We start from the raw sequence: 5,751 nt of genomic DNA, 5'->3' as shown, positions 1-5,751 counted from the left end.
CTTTCAAGGAGCTATGAACCTGCACTCCAAGGTCTCTTTGTTCAGCAACACTCCCTAGGACCTTACCATTAAGTGTATAAGTCCTGCTAAGGTTTGCTTTCCCAAAATGCAGCACCTCGCATTTATCTGAATTAAACTCCATCTGCCACTCCTCAGCCCATTGGTCCATCTGGTCCAGTCGGCTCTACTATTCAATCATGGCTGATGTGATTCTCAACTTCATTCTCCTGTATTGTCCCTGTCACCCTTGATCGCCTTACTAATCAAGAACCTGTATATCTCTGTCTTTAATACATTCAAGGCTTTGGCCTCCACAGCCCTCTGCAGAAATGAGTTGATTCACTATCCACTGGCTGAAGAAATTCCTCTTTATCTCAGTTTTAAAGGGTCGTCCTTTCACTCTGATGCTGTGGCCCCAGGTCCTCATCTCTCCTACTCATGGAAAACATCTTCTCCACATTGACTTTATCCAGGCCTCTCAGTATTTTGTAAGTTTCAATCAGATCCACCCCCCACTTCATCCATCTCAACTCTATCAAGTACAGACCCAGAGCCTTCCTCCACTCCTCAAACTCTTCATCCCCAGGATTACTCTTGTTCTCTGGACACCTTCCAGGGTCAGTATATCCTTTCTTAGATATGGGGCCCAAATCTGCTCATAATATTCCAAATGTAGCCTGAGCAGATGTTATACAGACTCAGTAGTACATCCCTGCTCTTGTGTTCTTGCCCTCTAGCAATGAATATGAACGTTGTATTTGCCAAGTAAGCCTGCATGTTAAGCTGATGAATGTACATATATTTGTAAAGGTGATGACTGATTAGGAGCAGTCTATAAGTGTGTGGGAAATCATATCTCGCTAACTTGATTGAGTTTTGTGAAGAACTAACCAAGAAGATTGGTGAGGGTAGAGTGGTGGATTTCAGCAAAGTGTTCCATAAGATTCCACATTGTAGGCTGGTTAATAAGGTTGGATCATGTGGAATGCAAGGGGAGCTGGACATCTGGATACAGAACTCGAAGGTAGAAGACAGAAGGTGGGGGTGGAGGGTTGCTTTTCCGACTAGATGCCACCACCAAACACATCTTCCCCTTACTTCTCCATCTGCATTTTGCAGGGATCGTTCCCTTTGGGACGCCCTAGTCCATTCATTGACCACCAACACCATCCCCACTTCCCATGTAACCACTTTCCGACTAGATGCCACCACCAAACACATCTTCCCCTCACTCCTACAGTCTGTGTTTTTCAGGGATCGTTCCCTCTGAGACATTCTGGTCCATTCATTGACCACCAACACCATCCCCACTTCCCATGTAACCACAGAAGGTGTAACAGCTGCCCCTTCACCTCCTCCCTGCTCACCATCCCTGGGCCGAAGCAGTCATTCCACCTGTACCTCCTCCAACCTTGTCTGTTGTATTCACTGCAGCCATTGGAGAAACCAAACGCAGACTGGGTGACTGCTTTGCAGAACACCTCCCATCTGTGCGACCTTCCTGTAGCTGGTCATTCTGAGGCCGGCATGGTGGCTTAGTGGTTAATATGTCTGCCTCACAGCACCAGGACCCGGCTTTGAGTCCAGCCTCAGACGACTGTCAGTGTGGAGTTTACATTCTCCCCGTGTCTGCGTGGGTTTCCTCCGGGTGCTCCGGTTTCTACCCATCATCCAAAGATGTGCAGGTTAGGTGAATTCTCCAAGCTAAATTGTCCGTCGTGTTCAGGGATGTGTGTGTTAGGTGCTTTCATCAGGGGTAAATGCAGAGTAATAGGACAGGCGAATGGGTCTGGGTGGGTTACTCTTTGGAGGGTCAATGTGGACTTGTTGGGCCAAATGGCCTGAATATAAACTGCAAAGATTCTGTCGAAATCAGTCCACAGCATGCCACAGTGTCCCAGTGGATCACTGTGACCTCCAGTGTGGGTTATTTACAGCAACTGCAGTAACTGCTCCAGCCTTTTAAAACTCACAGTTCACTGCTTCCTGCGTATGCTCTGACTGAGAAACTCTCACAGGGTGAGCTGACTGTATTTGCCATGCTGTTGCTCTGTGTGATGAGGGTGTGCCTGGGACAGACCAACGGAGCCATTTGTGCTCAGTCTGTGGGACCTGTGTACAGCCCATTGTCCACGTCCCTGTGTATAGCCCATTGTCCACGTCCCTGTGTGTAGCCCATTGTGCACGTCCCTGTGTATAGCCCATTGTCCACGTCCCTGTGTATAGCCCATTGTCCTTGCCCCTCTGTACAGCCCATTGTCCATGCCCCTCTGTACAGCCCGTTGTCCATGCCCCTCTGTACAGCCCGTTGTCCTTGCCCCTCTGTACAGCCCGTTGTCCTTGCCCCTCTGTACAGCCCGTTGTCCATGTCCCTGGGGGGAAATGAAGGTGCAGATTGGTCCCACTGGCCTCCAAGCTGATTGAAGCTGAACAGTGATATGAAGATTGAGCAGAAGGTACAGCAAGCTCAGTTGGGGGAGCAGTGGTGTTTAACAGCAGAGAAAGTCACGGCAGGGAGAAAGCACTGACGAGAAAGAGCACAGGAACAGAAATGATTACCTGATCTGGTGTCCTCTACGGGTCCACTGTCAATACTGCCACCTGAACCTGTGACATTACAGAATGGAGGAGCCCAGGCCATATCACAGTGACAGTTCCCTTTACTGTTACAAACCTGAAACAAAATCCACAGCATTTACTATTTCTTAAAACTCTCAACATGGGAACAGAAGTAGGCCTTTCAGCCCATCGAGTCTGCTCCACTATTCAGTAATGTAATGGCTGATCTGATCATTTTCCTGCTTTTTCCCCAGAACCCTCCATTCCGCTTCGGAATTAAAACGTTTATCTATCTCAGCCTTTAATATACTTAATGACCAAGCCCCAATATGCCTATGTGGTAAAGAATTCTCCACATTCCCTGATCTCTGAGTGACCAAAGTCCTCCTCCTCTCTGTCTTCAATGTGCGTCCCCTTATTCTGAGCTGATTACCCCGTGGTCCAAATTTCTCCAGCAACGGGAAACAACCTATTCACATCTCCCCTGTCAAGACCCTGCGAACCTTGAATGTTTCACAAGGTCAGCTCCCATCCTTCTAAATTCCAACTTCCTAAATTTCAAGTTAAGAAGCAGTCAGTAAACCTTGATCTGGTCAAGAGGTAGCTCCAGCCTTGCTGCATATGTGCTGTTCTACCAGACTGTCTGATCTCCATGCCGAGGGTGAGTTTAAAGAGGGTTCCTTGCCTTTCTTTAATCAAAGCAGGAATTGCAGTCAAACCAACAAACCAGATTCCAAACCTTCTCAACAAAGTCCTGAGGAATCTTCGCACTGTACAATGAGACTTTGCCAGTTGTCTGAAGCCAATCTGCAGATCCTGGGCTTGTGAAGTTGGGAAACCTGTAACCGTTCCTGGATCTATTCAAAGTATCTTTAACTCAACAGAATTGCAAATTGTGCTAAATGGGACAATCATCCGTGAGATCCTGTAAACCTGCTAGATAGGGAAAACAAAGGACATTGCTTTTCCTTGTCATATCCCCCCACCCCCTGCGTGAATCAAAGGAAGGTACCTGGCACTTTCATCAGCTCTGAAATATCTCAATGATTTGAAGAGGACTTTCTAACTGAGTTCTGTTATTTGATAACACAAATCCCATGTGTTTTATTTGGTGCTGAATTCAGTTTAATATTGGGAACTAATACCCTGATATTGACTTTCCAACCAGTGATTAACTGGACTAGAGTAACATATGAAAGATGCTTAAACTATGTAGCTCACAACTTCAGCGAGTGAAGAGGAAAGCAGTGTGGGTTGGAGACTGGGTTCCCCACACAGAGTCCCATTGTTCACTTTCAGTGGATGTAACGCACTGCTTTAAGAACAATTGAACATAGACCATAAAACTGTATGGCACAGGAATAGGCCCTGAGGTCCATGATGTTGTGCAGAAATGATGCCAAATTAAACTAATCTCTACTGCCTGCCCTTAGTCCAAATCCCTCCATATCTTACATTTTCATTTGCTTATCGAAACGTTTCTTAAACACCCCTATCATATCTTAAAGGCCCCTATGATACCCAAAACATCCCTATCATATCTTAAAGGCCCCTATCATACCCGAAACATTCCTATCACATCTTAAACACCCCTATCATATCTTAAACATCCCATCACCTTTCTATCATATTTTAAATGCCCCGTCACATCTTAAACACCCCCATCTTATCGTAAACACCTCTATCATATCTTAAACATCCCCATCATATCTAAAACATCCCCATCATATCTAAAACATCCCCATCATATCTAAAACATCCCCATCATATCTAAAACATCCCCATCATATCTAAAACATCCCCATCATATCTAAAACATCCCCATCATATCTAAAACATCCCCATCATATCTAAAACATCCCCATCATATCTAAAACATCCCCATCATATCTAAAACATCCCCATCATATCTAAAACATCCCCATCATATCTAAAACATCCCCATCATATCTAAAACATCCCCATCATATCTAAAACATCCCCATCATATCTAAAACATCCCCATCATATCTAAAACATCCCCATCATATCTAAAACATCCCCATCATATCTAAAACATCCCCATCATATCTAAAACATCCCCATCATATCTAAAACATCCCCATCATATCTAAAACATCCCCATCATATCTAAAACATCCCCATCATATCTAAAACATCCCCATCATATTTACAACACGCCTATAATATCTTAAACGCCCCTATAATATCTTAAACATCTCTATCATATCTTAAACACGCCTATCATATCTTAAACACCACTATCATATCTTAAACACCCCCAACATATCTTAAATGCCCCATCACATTTTAAATGCCCCCAACATATCTTAAACACCCCTATCATATCTTAAACACCCCTATATCTTAAACACCTCTATCATAGCTTAAACACCTATATCATATATTTAACAACCCTATCATATCTTAAACACCTCTATCATACCTTAAACATCCCCATCATATCTAAAACACACCTATCATATCTTAAATGCCTCTATATCTTAAACATCTCTATCATATCTTAAACACCCCCATCATATCTTAAACAGCTCTATCATATCTAAAACACCCCTATATATCTTAAACGCCCCATTATTATCTTAAACACCTTTATCATATCTTAAACACCTCTATCATAGCTCAAACACCCTTAGTGGGCGGCACAGTGGCACAGTGGTTAGCACTGCTGCCTCACAGCACCAGATACCTGAGTTCAATTCCCACCTCAGGCGACTGTGTGTGGAGTTTGCACATTCTCCCTGTGTCTGCGTGGGTTTCCTCCCATTGTTCAAAGATGTGCAGGTCAGGTGAATTGGCCATGCTAAATTGCCTGTAGTGTTGGGTGAAGGGGTAAATGTAGGGGAATGGGTCTGGGTGGGTTGCTCTTCGGCGGGTCGGTGTGGACTTGTGGGCCAAAGGCCCTATTTCCACACTGTAAGTAATCTAATCTTGTCATATTTTAAACGCCCCTATCATATCTTAAACACTGCTACCATATCTTAAACGCCCTATTGATATCTTAAACACCTCTATCATATCTTAAACCCCCCCATCATATCTTAAACGCCACCATCATATCTTAAACGCCTCTATCATATCTTAAACACCATTATCATACCTTAAACACCCCCATCATATCTTACACATCCCATCATATCTTAAACACCTCTATCATATCTTAAACATCCC

General features: G+C 44.1%; 1 long non-coding RNA gene across 1 annotated transcript in view; it reads right to left on the bottom strand.

The window, feature by feature from the left end:
• LOC122547334 overlaps nucleotides 1-2,689 on the bottom strand; it is a 15,531-nt gene extending 12,842 nt beyond the window's left edge. The window contains exon 1 of the long non-coding RNA XR_006310972.1: nucleotides 2,560-2,689. This is a non-coding gene — a long non-coding RNA (uncharacterized LOC122547334). The remainder of the gene's footprint in view (nucleotides 1-2,559) is intronic.
• Between the last annotated feature and the right edge of the window lie 3,062 nt (nucleotides 2,690-5,751).

This window comes from Chiloscyllium plagiosum, unplaced genomic scaffold (assembly GCF_004010195.1).
Source record: "Chiloscyllium plagiosum isolate BGI_BamShark_2017 unplaced genomic scaffold, ASM401019v2 scaf_5097, whole genome shotgun sequence".
NCBI lineage: Eukaryota > Metazoa > Chordata > Chondrichthyes > Orectolobiformes > Hemiscylliidae > Chiloscyllium > Chiloscyllium plagiosum.
Note: the sequence above shows the minus strand (reverse complement) of the source record. Positions and strands in the feature narration are given on the sequence as shown.